We start from the raw sequence: 15643 nt of genomic DNA on the forward strand, positions 1-15643 counted from the left end.
TGCCACCTTAAAGGAGAGAGAGGTTCTTCAACTGTTAAGAGATTGTAGAGGTTGTCTGTCTTTGTGCTTACAATGTTTTATAGTGACATAATTCTATTGACTTCACTGGAGTGGATGTAGATTTGCAGCACTGTGAGATTAGACTCAGGCCTAACTGAATATACACAGTATGAGTAGATTGACTTAATTTTGAAAAATATGTTGGACTTTTGGATGCTTATGGAAATCTAACCTCTGTGCCTCTGGAGATTCTCCCTTCACTAAACAAAATCTCCAAGCCATGAGGATATGTACTGAAAATAGTCGCTTGTTATATCTTGATTCAAATTAAATTGTATGTTCATTCAGGTCAGGACCTTATCTGCACCTAGCACAATGGGTCCCAACCCTGGCTGAGACATTTTGTCACTACCACATTAATAAAAATAAAGTGATGTAAATAATGAAGAAAAGAAAGATCCAGTCCCTAAAATAGTTCAGGAAAACACATTTACATAGAGGGCAAGTAATGTGTGGTATGGCTTATTGAAAGCAGCAAGAGATCCTCTAACTATGAACATATTCAGAAAAGAGTTAGGAAGGCACATGTTGGGTGAGGGAAACACTACAGAGTGCAAACACAAGACAGATAGGTGAACAAACCTGGATAGGCTATTTGGTCTCTTTCCATCCTGAAATCTTAGCAGTCTCTTCTGTATTATATATTCAGAGAGGTACATGTATCTCGCTAGGTCGCCCTGTAGAGCACTCCGTGTTACTTGGGTTATTTGTGGAGAGGGGGGGCGGGGGGAGAAAGAGGTAGGCAGTCCATAGCTCAATGTTTCTGTTCTCATTTTCTTTCCTCTCTTCTATAGTTTTTGGAGGGCATGAGGATTTAACTTCTAGTGTCTCTGACTTTAACTGCTTCTCTGCTGAATAAATGTGCCTGATATTTGTGACACTTGTCTGAGATACCTTTGAAGCTCCAGGTGCTTCCATAGTATATAGGTGTGTTACAGTGCAGTGCTTAAGATATAACAGAAATCACAATGAAGGGATTAAAGCAAGCTCCTCAAGGGGGACATGGGATGTCTACTTTCCAGGTAAGTTTTCCCAGTCTTTCTTATTTCTAGTATTGATTAGGCCCCTTTCATTGTGCACTGCTTCAATAAGTTTATGAAATACGTATACTGTAATGTGTGCAATTTATTTCACACAGAGAACTTTCTGCATATTGATAAAACATCAAGGAATTTACACCTAAGGTGTTATGAATCTTTCCTTAGGAAAATATTGCTGTCTCCAGATGCTGGCAGGGGCATAAGATGTTGTCAAAAATATTACAGCTGCATGCACCATTCAGATTTGCTTCTATATTGGCTTAGCAATTGCAACTGAAATCTTACGCTCACTTTTGACAAACCCTATTAGGCATAACTTAAAGATCTTCCCTTCCCTGTCATGTTAGGGTACTTTACTCTTCTCTCAGCATATTCATCTTTAGAACTGGCTTCTGTGTTTTTAAGAGATGACTGCAAAAATAATAATAATAAACAGCTTCTGACTCAGTTACTAATGGTTTCATCTCCAGTTCCTTTGTGACTTAAAAACAAGTGTTTATTTATAAAATGCCTTCAGCAAGGTTACATTTTGGGATTTATTTTATGTCACAGATTAAATTATTTCTTGTTTATTCTCTTCACTTGAAATGCATAATTAATGTTTCACAGCATGTTTAGATTAGTAGTTACATTTGCTTCTTTACTTAATTTTAAGTCATTTAAAGCGATCTTAGTGAGACTTAGCCTTAGTACTCTCTCAGTACAACCCATAAATCAGGTTAAATGTTTGAGTCAGTGAGCTCTAATATTGCTTTTAAATCCAGAGCTCTGGTAAAAAATACATTTTATCTAGTGCTACAGTAGCTTGTCACCCACCAATAAATAACAGTGCAAGTTTCCCAGTTTTAAACAACAACAAATCAAGAATTTACCAGGCATCTTTCATTAATTACATGATCTCCTAGAATCTGCAAACCCTTTTTGTTATTCTAGCAGAGAAAGCACTTTTGTTCTCTGATGCTGGAAGTTGCTATACATTTTTCTAATTGGAAATCTTCAAAATGACAGCATACGTGCCCACACACATATGTGGGAAGGTGTGAGTGCGCACGTGTGTGTGTATGAGAGGTTGTCAGGGGTCATGGAACAATTTGCATGGTGGGGGTGCTGGGAACCATTGAACCAAACTGTAAACCCTGTATATGTTGGAAACCATTTCAAGCCAGGTGTGGTAACGCTTCCAGAACCCCCAGTTCTAGCACCTATGAAGGACGTAAACATACCCTTCAATGGTGCAGGTGAGCATGTGGCCACAGTAACCTGATTTAACACTTCTGATATCTTACCACTTTATAGAAGTAAATATATATATATATATATATATATTTAAAAGATACATTTATTATGTATCAAGTTACAAACTCAACTGATTTCAGTACTGGTCAAAGTTTCAATGTGGTGTACCTCTATTGTACACCACATTGAATTTTATTAAAATAATTTCCTCTAAGCTTATAGAAACTTTTTAATTTTAAGAGCAACTGAAATGTACTAACATCAAGAAATTTATTTGTGCACCAACATTGGGTGGACCAGTATTAAATAGCCTTAGAATGTCAACCCTAGCCTTTGGTTCAAAAGGTCGCTTTTCTTGCCTTTGCCCTTGCAAACTGAAGCACAGCATCAGAGAGATCCAAAGACTGGCCAAAGACATTTTCAAGCAATAAAATAGCAAGTGATGTCAATCTCTCATCAGCTGAAGATATATTTTAATGATCCTGAGCTTCAAAAAGCAGCGCTCACCGCTCGTGACTGTGACAGGCAGCATGAGCAGAACCCTCAAAGCAATCCATGCATTAGGAAAAGTGTCCTTCAGCTCTGCATCATGAATGAACTTGGAATGGAGAGTGCTTCTCATTTTGCAAAATGTGACAGATGTTGTCCAGTTCAACATAGAGTTCTTTATCATTGACGTCTGAACATTCCCCATTTGTCAGTGTCCAGTGAAGGTCCATACAGTTGTTCAAGAGTGTTTTGCTGTCCACTGGCAGCTTACTAAGGTCATACAACCCTCCCCTTCCCCCCCCCCCAGCCCCCAGGTCTTTTCATGGTGCTTCATTTGTCCAAATATTTCTTCAATGGACACTCAAGCAATGTCAACAATTGAGCAAAAAAACTCCCTTTTGAATTTTTCTTTCAAGCTTCCCATCAGCTTATCTTTGCCCTCACAAACAAACTGATGCTTCTTCTGATGAAAACAAGTTGCCTTGAAGATAGGCTCAACATCTAAGTTTTCCACCATTTCTTTAGCAACAGTGATGGCATCTTCAAATGCCTCTGTAGGCCACAATGAAATCAAGGCAGCTTCTCATCAAAGTAGTAGCAGTCACGATGTCCATTGACTGAGTTTGTAATACCTTGCTTACAACATTTACTTGGAACAAGATATTGTATCAAACCACAACTGAGGCCAGAAATTTGAAGTCAGTGATCTGGTTTGCCAAGCTTCGAGCCTCGTGTTGGATTCCAGCCTTGGCTTTACTCGACTGCACCAGTTCCAACAGAGCATCATAAACCTCAGTCTTTGGTACCTTACTGGACTTACGCTATCCATATGGCTCTCCCACAGAGTATCACTTAGTGGCTTCACAGTCACATTTGTAACATTGTCCATGAGGATCTTCCACCTAATAGTTGATGCTGAAAACAGGACATATATTCTTACAGTATCTCTCTTTGGAGTACTGCAATCTAAAGAAGATGACTTTGCATCTGACACAATCAGGTTGAGGGACTGGCAACTACAAGGCATGAAAAAAGCTTTTGGATTCAGAGCAAGGATCCTTGCCTGAACAACACCGTTTCTTCCCTCCATGTTTTCACTGTTGTTGTAGCCCTGGCTGAAGCAGTCCTGAAGCTTTATTTTATTCTCATTTAAAACATTTATAAACAGTTCCATTAGGTCTTTTCCAGCAGAATCATCCACAGACCAGAAACAGATAAAATGTTTCTTTGCTTGGATATAGCTATTCTTGTCGTCAATAAATCTTACTGTAAATAACATCTTTTCACTGTAACTAATGTCAGGAGTGCAGTCAATTATTATGGCATATATTTCACTTTGCCAAGCTGCATCAATATGTTATCAATCACCTTCCTTGCCATAAGGTCAATCAATTCATTTTTAATTGATTTGCTGCAATAATGGTCCATAGCTTCTTTATGAAGTACTCAGCGTAGGCGCTCAGGCATGACATCATCGTATTTCCCAAGGAACTCTACCAAATTGAGGAAATTACCATTATGTTCAGTCAACAATTTATCTGAAAGCCAAATTTTTCTTTGCAAGGAAGAGGGTAATTGAGATCAGACGCTCAAGCACATTTCTCTAATACTGAGTTTCTACATTAATAATGCACTGGTTTTCTGAGTCTATGCATTTAGCCACTGGAGTCTGGACTCGACCTCCATCCATGTGGAGTAGGCTGTAAAATGCCCTGCTGACTTTTCAGGTTGCTGCAGAGCATCAACCAAGTGATGCCAATAATTGTATGCAGAAAGCACAAGCAAAGATTTTTCATTCATGTCAAATATTCTGCAATAAAAACAGAGCACTTTGTCAGTTGATTTAGAGTAAACTAGCTAACAGCAATTCAGTTTCTCACCATTCTCAAGCACTCTTTTGCAGTGTGACTTTGAGAAATGTTGCTTCTGCTCATTTACTGGAAATATCATATCCATGATATTGCCAGTCCGTTCAAAATTTTACAATCAATATTGGCAGAATTTAGGATCACTGGCCAGCAAGCAGGATCTGATGTATCAGTTTGTGGAGTACAATTTTTCTCACTGCTGTTTCTATCATCGTGCGAGGCTGTTTCTCTCCTTTTCATGTAAATCAAATTTTTCTTTGTCATTACTCACCTTTTCATGTGACCCACATTCTTCATCATCACTCTTCTTTACGCCACCAGGAAAATTGGACTGTTCTCTGTCACTTTCCTCTCATTTCCATTCCTTATCTTCAGGTCAATCTGCTAATTCCTTAGTAATAGGACATCCGTCATTTACACTTCACTCCTCAAATTCTTCTGCACTGGGACAATCGCTACTGCCTAGAATCCGGTCTATGTTGTTCTGTTTCAGATATTTTCCTATGAAATTTTCCCCTTGCTTCAAACTAGATTCGAATTGAGCTTTTCACTTCTTATGCTGAGCCCCTGAAGGCTTCTTCGGGGATATCTTTTATTTTCTATGTGGGAAAACAGACCGTGTTAGGGCAAGCAAAAGTTTATGTTCTGCAGTCTTAGAAAGTAATCAAGCATTATATATTATATATGGCAAAAGACTTAACAGTATTTCTTTTATATTGTTGCACAGATAGGGGTTCAAAAGATATCTCTGGCATTTCATTAAATATGTCCTTTATTAATTGCTACTTACATTCTTCAAGTCTTACATCACAAGTACACTTTCACAATTATACAATAAAACAAGGCTCACAATATCACAGCTGGGCTCTAAGTTTATTCTTATATCTCACTGAATGACTGGTGACACCCTGCTACCTGTAACTTTAGCGCCCTCATGGCCAAGATGGAGTCTGCTCTTCAGGTAGATCTGGCCAAGAGAAGGCGTGCGCAGGAATGCAGCAGGAGAAATCCCTTCCACCCTATGGGCTCCTGTTCCAAACCCCCCAGAGTGAACACACCCATCCACAGGAAAAGTACAATGGATATAACAAAAGGAGATATTTATTTACAGAGAGATGTGAGGAGAAAAACAACAAGGGGAAATATAGGGGTAGCAGTAAAACAGGGCTGCATTCAAACCAAGGCCCCACAGGCCCAGTGGTAGCACAATCTGGAAGGGCAGACACTGAGCAACGTGTCTGCACACAGAGTTCAGGAGGCCTGAGCAAAGTTCCAGTCCAGTGGTGAGTCTTGAGTGCTTCTGGTCGTCTTCGGTGCTAGTGAACTTTCCCCCAACAAACCCCTCCGGTGCCCTATTCTGCTGCTCTCTGCAAAGCCACACAGAGCGACCACCTCTCCACTTAATTCTCTAGCAGCTTCCCTCCTTGTTTCCAATGCAGAGTCACAAGCCCCAGTATTCACAGCCCCATGCAGCTCTGGGCAGCAGTGATACTGGGTCCAGCTCCGGTCTGTCCTTCTCGAGCAATTCCTCCCTGGCACAGTGCTCCTCCTGGCTCCTGTCCTGGGCTGTTCCCGATTGGGCCTGTCCTGCTCAGGCCTCTGGTAGGTTCTCCCTGCTTCACTTTTCCAGGGTCTCTCACCACCTCTCTCCCTCCCTGGTACTCCAGTGCCACCCCCCTAAGTTTCCCTCCTTTTTTCTTAATGTCCCCCTCTCCCCTTGGAAAAATATTTAAAGGGGCCATGCTCTCTAAACCCCAAAGGGGTTACATACCCATGAGGACATGGCTGACAACATTCTAGGAGGTTAAAGGAAAATATAGTTCCCTGAAAGTCTGAAAGGTTCCACAAGATTCTAAAAAGGTTGAGAACATTCTAGAAGGTTAGTGAAAAATGAATCCATATAAAGAATACCTGAAACATTTTTCTTCAAACGTTCTATTTTCCCTTTTGTCACTAACGACAAAAACAGCACCCTGAGCCTGGCATCTCCAAGCCCAGCATCCTAGGCTGTTGCCCCTAAATCCATCCCTACCTCCCACTTTCTCATCTCCATACTCCTATTCCTCCCTCACTTCACCTTTCTTTTCTCCTACATCTCTTCTTAGTCAATCCTAAAACATCTTTTTCTCCCAACCATGATAGGGCTGCTGATATGCTCCTTCCTTAGCCACAGCCAGGCTAACTGAACACCTCCTATCTCCAACCACCTATGATTAGGTGGAAATTGAGATGACAAAGCCTGTACTCTTGCCCATATAGTCTGGTACCCAGGCGTCTGATCTCCTTCATTCCTCCTGCCCTCAGTAGGGAGCAGATATCATTTCTGCACCTGGGTAGGAACAGTCGATTGGAGGAGGATGGAGATATTAAAAATTCTATCTCAAGCCACTGCTGAGTACCAGCGGCAGCAGATCAGGCAGGAAAATCTTTCTTATAGCTGCCCATGTCCTTCTGGGCTACCTGACCTATGCAGCTGGGGGAAATTTCAGGCTTCCTAATCTCCAGAGCAGCAATATACTTGATACAAAATTTATCTGAATTCATCCATATATTCTGGCTTTCCTTCCTCCTGATAATCTCCCTAATAGCATCCTGGATGATGCAGGGTCTCATTCTGCTGGCATTACAAATGATGTTTTCAGAAGGTTGTCGTCAGAAGTAGGAGGTTCAGAGCTGCCAGGTGTAATTTACAGTGTTTGTTTTGAAGGTTTTGGTGGGAACAAATGCTTCTCAACCTGTGGGTGCAGAGGGCTTGATGATCAGCTGGTGTAAATCAACATAGCTCTATTAGCTTCCATGAAGCTGCACCAGTTTACACCAGTCAAAGATCTAGTCCTCAGTGACCTGCCCTACCTGTACATTCTTTTTAAATCATGAGATGTGATTAATATTTTTCATTTCCTGATTTTTTCCCCAATTTATATCATAATTATAAGAAGTAATTATATCATTATCTTAAATTTAGGAGTTTGTTGGATCTATAAATATGTGGCAAGAAGTTGATGTTTGTTTTTCACACTGATCTTTCCCCATGCAGAGTGACTGAAGCCTGCAAGGGCATTTATCATACTTAGTAATTATAACATTCCTGTTATGTTTATAGCATAAACGTAGAGAAGTTAGATAAAACCATACAGACTCTTGCTTGGAGGTTGCAATATAACATGACGTTATTTCTTAGAATTTAGAATAATAATACCCAGTAACCTGGAAACAGGTAGGCAAAGCAGGCTGCTGACTAAAGCAGAGAGGCACAGCTCACCCCACATTACTATTGTTAAATGCGGTCTGTCCGCAAACTGACTGCTGCTAGGCACAGATCACACATTTCCCTACAAAGCAGTGACAGAGCCAGGTTTTGCAGTTGGGGTGGCATGGATATTTTGAGGTGAGCTGGAGAGTGAGCCTGTTCCACACTCACCTGGCAGTGACAGCCCCTGTGCTGTGGGGCTGGACCTAACTCACCACTCCCAGGAGTTCCAACCTGGCACCTGGGGTTGCAGCACCATTAGGGCTGCCAACCTCCAGGATTGCCCTGGAGTCTCCTGGAATGAAAGATTAATCTTTAATTAAAGATCATGTCATGTGGTGAAATCTCCAAGAATTTGTCCAACCAAAGTTGGGAACCCAAAGCACCATTCAGGTTTGGCCTAGCCAACCCTTCATCATGACAGAGGGGCAGCTGGGCAAATGTGAGTGAATGGTGTTGTGCCATGGTGCATTGGGTCACAGCGTGACCCTGTGTGCGATGTCACAACACCCAGGGCAGGGAGCCAGGCCCAGCCCCATGGTACTCATAGACTCATAGACTCATAGGTCAGAAGGGACCAATCTGATCATCTAGTCTGACCTCCTGGTATATAGAAGCCACCACTGGTGGGTGAGTATAGGGCAGCCTCTCTCTCCACTGCCATGTGAAAGGCTTCACACATATACCTAGGCCAGCAGGAGGCGGTTGCCACCTGACCTCTCCTATTAGCTCTGCCACTGCTACGGAGTGACCTACTGTGCAAGCAAGACCAGGAAAAAGCTCTGAAATCTGAGTTTGCAGAAGATGAACTTTTTTCTGTTAAAGAGCAAGTTAGTATCTAAGTGGACATAGGTTTCAATATATTTAAAAATATTTCCTCTCAATGTTGAAAATAAGATTGTACTTTCTCCAGCATCTCTGTTATTTCAGTTGTTCTTATATAGGCAATGCTGTCTATACTATGGAATCTGCAAAGTACACAGCTCTTCAGAACGTTGACCAAAATTGAGCTCTATTGATCAGCTCAGGTGGCAAGAAAAGAATGTGCTTCCAGGGGAAGACAACACTTCTTGTTTCTAATGAATCCTTTCCCACAACAAGACTTTCAAAGTAGGGAAACCTTAGTTGCCAACATTTGAAGAAGATTGGATTAGAATTCTGTTGATTTCTTACATATTAAAACTTCACCTTTTTGACACAGCCTTAGCAATCCGTCATCCCCTTGATAAATATAAGGCATCAACTTTGTGGAGCAGAAGCTAGATTGCTTCAAATAAAAGTAAACATATTGTCATTATAGTAATATCTAAGACAGCTGTGACTCACATTTGGGTCTCAATGAGACTATTCCTCCAAAATCAGGAGAAGGGAGAAGGGTTATCCAAAATCTGTCACGAATATCTAATCTAGTCTGTATTTGGATCACAGTGCTAGTGCAGTCCGAAGCTACCTATTTTGCTTTTTGTCTTGTCTAAAGTTCTCAGACATTTCCTGGGCACTAGTTCAGGAACGATTTACTATCCCACATGTTTCTGGAGGGATCAACTTATGGAAGTTAGGTGCCTAGGTACTTTTGAAAATACCACTAGGTTCCTGTCTGCATCTTCAGGCACCTAAATATCTTTAAAAATCTGGTCCTAAGTGACTTGGTGAAGGTCATACAGGAAGTCTGTAGCAGAGCAGGCAATTGAAGCTGCGTCGTTCAAGTCTCAGGCTAGTGCCCTAACCACTAGATGATTCTTTCTCCCCTTTAATGGTCTATGATTGGGGATACTACTCATTATAAATAAGGGTGGCAGAATTCAGCCATTAAGGCCTTTTCTTGCAATCACATGGGCACATATGTGCCATTTAGGTACAGCCCAAAGTAAAGGATGGTTAGAGCTGCACCTTCCGACAGAGTGTACCTGGAGGCACAGTATCTGCAGGAGCTCTCCCTACAATGCACAGGTTACATGCCCACTTCTACACTGCCTTAGTGCTTTGTCAGCTCAACAAACTATCCCTGTCCACCCTGTGTGACTGGTCAGCTCTGCACAGAGGCATAGAGTAGCAAACCTTACTCCTCTCTGCCTCTCTTTAAGGTGCTGAGTGCCTCCAAGGGAGGGAGCACTTCTCATGCTAACCAGAGCACAGGAGCTGCTGTTCTTCCTTGCCTATATAGAATCATAGAAATGTATATCTGGAAGGGACCTGGAGAAATCATCAAGTCCAGCCTCCTGCTCTGTGGCAGGACTGAGTAACCTAGCCTTTCCCTGACAGGTGTTTGGAGGTTTTTGTAAACAGGCAGGACAATGATGGGAAGTCCACAGCCTCCCTTGGGAGCCTACTCCAGAGTTTAGCTACCCTGATAGTTGGAAAGTTTTTCTTAATATCTAACCTAAATCTCTTTTGCTGCAGATTAAGCCCATTACTTCTTGTCCTACCTTCAGTGGGCTTGGAGAACAATTATCATAGGAGGGTCATGAAAGGATGGTGCACTTGGTTATGGGCCACATCGAATCTTGCCTATGATTAACTCTTGGGTGAGCAGCCACAGCAAAGAAGTCAATTAGTGTGAATTAGAATTTATGGGATTGAACCCACACATAGTGGATCATGGAGTTAGGTCCCCTCCTGAGCCAGTTAATTTGTATAAAACACTATATAGCATATAGTGTTTCATAAAACATTTTCAAGGGTTTAGTGATTATTTTTGGAATTTATTTTCTCTACGAGTATAAATAACATCTAATCATAAAATCCAATAACAGAGGAAAAACTGAAGCACATTGCTCAGGCCATATGGGTGACTGAAACACAGACATAGGGATGATTTAAACAGCAAGCTGCAACTTTACTAATTTAACAATGGGGGGAGGTACTATCTGCCCACCTTCTGTCACATACCATGCATTTAACTGGGTCCAATGGGCTTCAGCTGCCTCACACCATACAACTGATAATTCATGGTTGAACCTCTTTGGCCTATCCCTGACACCAACTCACTTCTGAATTCTTTTGCCACCACCCCACAAGAAGTGTAGGGGTACCAAGAAGTATTTCAGTCTGCAAAGTCTCCTTTTCTCCTTTCAGGCCAAAGGTCCAACAGTCATATCCCAGCTCCTGCTTACCCCTGGGAACTGACCCTTTTATCCACACTAGACACTGGCTGTAAGTTGAAATTAACTGACATTCCCATATTCCTCCTAGCATTTAAACTCCTAGTCTTGCTCCTTTTAACCTAAATTGTCCCTCTACATGCTGCAAGACAGGCAATTGCTCCTTGGGTTCCTGCCAGTTTTTCCAATAGGAAAAAATTCCTTCCCAGTTCTCCCCAAGCAGGCAATCAGTCAGACGTACAGTGTCCTGGAAACACAGTAAACACATTTACTGAGTTATAAATAATGGCCAGATGGCCCTATGCTCCCTGGGAAGGCTTTGAATTAAGAGAGTGAGGGTCTGTGAGAACTAATTGGCTCCCCTAATGACCTGACGAGCTTGCCAATATAAAGCAAATAAGCTCCTCCTCTAAGCACACTTCCACATGTATTGTGAGGCACAAGAGGTCCCAGGCTCCAGCATCTTCCACAGCACCACAGATGCACAGTGGGCTGTTCTGGATGCCCCAGGCATGGTTGGTGTCAGCTGTTAATCTGGATACAGGTGTGGCATGGGAGCCCAAAGCCAGATAATTGTTTATGCAACCTGATGATGTAGGAGTTCCTGGTAGTGGCAGAGGCTCTCCCTGATTCTGTCCACCACAGTGAGCTGATGATGTTATCAGCCAGATGGCAAGTACAACATAGGATTCCTGCTATGTAGTCGATGATGGAGTGCACCTCATATATTCCTGAACAGCAGCAGGTGTGGCATTTGTTGTACCTTGATGATCAGTCTGTTGACTACATTCTGATGCTGGATGTTAGTTAGAGGAATATTGGCTAGGACTGGTAATTATACAAGATTTGCTGGCTCAGTGTGCCTCTGATAGTTCTCATGGAATGATTAAACTGTGTGTCTGCTAGTTTAGGCAGAGTTTAACCAACACTATATTTTTTTCTTGAAGAAAAGAACAAACATTATCCGAAAGATCGAAACTGAAGGCCACTATTGTACTAATGCTGGCATTTGATGTTTGGATTCATTACTCGAAGAAAAAATTTTTCTTTACATTTAGTTTATTTTAATATGATTTCTTCCTCATCTGACCAAGTCAATGCCCAGCAGCATGTAAAATCTACTGGAGCAGTAAGTTATTCAGTTGAAAACTATGCTGTCTGACAATGTGATATCCTCAATAAAGGCTTCTCGTTTCACTGGCCTGAAGGTTGAGTATTAGCACTTCAAAAACTGTTCAGTGGGATCTCTTGAGGCAATAAGTTAATGACCAAAGATCTTAATGGTCTACAACAATCAATGAGTGCATTCCCTGTAAAATGTGAGCAATCTGGGACTAATTTGAAGAAAACCAAATAAAAGGTACTATTGTAGTGTAGCTGCTGCAGAGATAACATCTGAGGGGTATGGTACTGCATTTGAATGTATGCAGAAAAGCAAGGCTCTAAAATCAAGCACTGAGTCTACTGGAGATAAGCACTGAGTCTACTGGAGATGAGAATTTATTTTTCATTTTTAGCATTTGTTTAGATAAACTGATCTTGAAGGTTTTTCAAAATGCCTGTGTGACGGGGCATTTACCCCACACAGGCTCTGAATAGGTCTATGTGCGCCTCAGAGGCAGTTAACATACTAAGCTGAAACTGGAGGGAGAGGCAGGCTTAACTGAGGAAGAAGGCTATCTGGGGAGGGCTTGGGAGAGCACTAGAAACAGAGGAAGGTCAGACCAGAAAGAGGGCTGTAGGGGGAGAGTGTGTAGTTTCTCTGGAAAGAGAGAGAGAGCCTGCCCACCTGTCTGAACTGGCCCTGGCATCCTCTCCTGAGTAAAGAAGTCTGGTAAGAGGCCAGAAGAAAGAGAAAAGTCACTGGGAGTGGAGCAAGGTCCAGTGGTAAACACTGATAACATGGCAGGATTTGGCCTATCAGTGAGATAACTTTGGGACGTGCTCAACTGAGGAACAGAGCATCAGGAAGGGATGAGAGGTCAAGCCAGAGGAGGTCAGAACTTGCTTTAAATTTATACTTTTAGCTTGAGATTTTTCTGTTGGATTCCAGGGAGGAACCTTGAGAGTCATAGCTGTGAGAGAAGGGTGAGCCTAGAGATTTGTTTGGGGAGAAAGTCCAAGAAAGGCCATGGTAGGAAGAAGTCCAGGGAGAAAGCAGCAAGCAGTTGCACAGAGCAGTCCTTGGCTGCTGGTTATAGGGTCCCTGGGTTGGAACCCAGTGCAGTGAGAGGACCCGGGTTCCCCTACCAGCCACTGGAGATGGTGATGTGAAGCCCCTCAGAAGGGACAAGGATGACGGACAGTCCTGACAAAAGGGACTGAGGACCACAGAGCCCAGCCTCAGGGCTGAAGACCTGATACAAGGTCTGGGACACTGGTTTATTGAACTTTCTGTTACTCCAAAAGGGATGGAGGGCTGAGTCACAGGAGGAGGTGGACCACCAGATGACCAGAGCAGCTGTAAGCAGGGAAATGGCAGATGGGGAGAGAACTGCTGCACCACACCTAGCATATGAGGAGGCAATTCCACAATGAGTAGCCCTTTCACAGACTGCCTAATGGAAATTCCAGAGCAAAAAATGTTAACTGTTTCTTATTGGTTCCAACTGACAACGAAGTTTTGGAACAAAGTAATGGATCTATTGGTCTATTATTATTGGATTAGTGTAGTGATTGGAGCCTCAAGTAAGATTGGCATCTCTTTGTATTAGGCATTGTACAAGCTTTACTCTGTTATAAATGGTTGCTTTACTCCAAAAATCAGAAAATACTCAGGTTGCTTCCAGTCTCCACAGACTAATCACTTACCCCAGGTCAATTTGTACCTCACATCAAAGGCAATGCTTGTAACCAATCCTATAGTAAACTAATTAAGGATTTATTAGCTAGGAAAAGGAAATGAGGGAGCTTTCATAGGTTAAAGTAGGCAACACATATATACACAAATGTGTTACAGTCTTTGGTTCCAAAGGATAACAGAGACATAGTAATCTGTCAGCACTAAATGTCTTTTAGGGCTAGGCATGGTTGCTACTGAGGATCTGTGTTCTTGTTTCCTAGTCCAGCTCTGTGAGAGTCCAAACAGCAAAGAGATGAAGAATTTTCATGTCAGCTACCTTTATTGCTTTCTTCCAGAGTTCAAGCTGATGGGATGAGCTTCCTTGCACATAGCATCTTCACAAGTGTGAGAGGGCCATTAGCCCAGGCTTTGTATCATGGTGTCTCACAATGGACCACTTAGTTCTGATAGTCTTTCTTGATGGGTGAGGGAACCATTCCGCCTGCCTTGGGCTCACAAGTTCAAACCAGGCATTTTTACAGTTATAAAGCAAAACTTAATGTATCACCTTAATAGCATGGGGTACAGCCATTACAAGTAAGATTAATGCATGCAGCAATTTTCAAACATTTTATAGAGTCTGAACACTGAACACATCCTTACAACTCTAACACCTATCTTGAACAATACTAACATACAAGTGAGCTAGTCTGGTTTCCAGCTATACATTTGTGAGTGCTCAGCTGACATGTACAGCCTTGGCAACAGCTGGCACCTGGACTGCCAGCTTCACAATCCCTATTCAGGAAAAGCACTGAAGCACATGCATAAACTTTAACAATATGCTTAGTCCCATTGAATTCAATGGGACTTAAGCAGATACTCAAGTGCTTAACTAAATCAGGGCACTCCTAGCTCCTGCCTTGACTGTATAAATGATAATAATTGTTATTCAGAAAGGACATAGGAACTGTGCATATATGCCCTGAAGTAAGTGAGTCTCCTTGAGTTTACAGGTAGAGAATTTGGTTAGGGAAAAGGATTGAAGTCCAGCAAGAAAAGCAGAGTTCTGTCATACACACCAGGAGTACAGGCTAGGAGCACTGTAACAGGGGAAGGGCTAGGGAACATGGCCCCTGCACTTTTAAAAGCAGGAGGGCTATGTCCTCCCTCTTTTACCATCTGCAAGGGTGAGCAAGGGGAGAGGTGAGGGAGAGGAGAGAATGGGGTTGAGGTATTGGGAGTAAGAGTAGTGAGGGTTTTGGACCTCAGAGGAAATGCTGGCATGAAGGTATGGCCTCAGGGAGAAGGAGTGGCACAAGGGTGGGGCCTTGGAGGAAAGGGATGAAGAAGGATGTGGGACAATGTTTCAGGTGCCGGTGGCCCCCCAGTTTTAGGAAGTTTCTGCTGCTTCTGGTAGATCCTTTGTCCAGGTGACCTGTTTTGCCCTGGATTCCTCACTTGGAGATTGTAAATCCTGAGTGGAGGGATTCAAGATAATTGAACTGGACTAGCAGTGACCACATAGACTAGAGGTGGCTTTGCTGCAAGGTCTGACTAGGCACAGAGCTGACTAATCAGCAAAGACTCACAAGACCAGGGACAGCTCAATGCTGACTTTACAGGTGGTGGCAGCACAGAACTAACTTCACAGTATTCTGACAGGTGGGGGCAAAACTTCACAACAGGACCTGACCAGAGCTGTGGCAGCAGAGCTGCTGTCACAGAACTGCACTAAGTAGGTAGTGAGACTGGAGCAAACAGTGGAGAAGAACCACCCTATAACACCACTTAGTCTGATTAGATGCATGTGTGGG

At 42.5% G+C, this 15643-nt stretch overlaps 1 long non-coding RNA gene across 1 annotated transcript in view; it reads left to right on the plus strand.

Moving 5' to 3' along the window:
- The first annotated feature begins 954 nt into the window (after positions 1 to 954).
- LOC127049081 (uncharacterized) overlaps positions 955 to 15643 on the plus strand; it is a 71109-nt gene continuing 56420 nt past the window's right edge. Inside the window, exon 1 of the long non-coding RNA XR_007773876.1 lies at positions 955 to 1082. This is a non-coding gene — a long non-coding RNA (uncharacterized LOC127049081). The remainder of the gene's footprint in view (positions 1083 to 15643) is intronic.

This window comes from Gopherus flavomarginatus, chromosome 4 (genome assembly GCF_025201925.1).
Source record: "Gopherus flavomarginatus isolate rGopFla2 chromosome 4, rGopFla2.mat.asm, whole genome shotgun sequence".
Lineage (NCBI taxonomy): Eukaryota > Metazoa > Chordata > Testudines > Testudinidae > Gopherus > Gopherus flavomarginatus.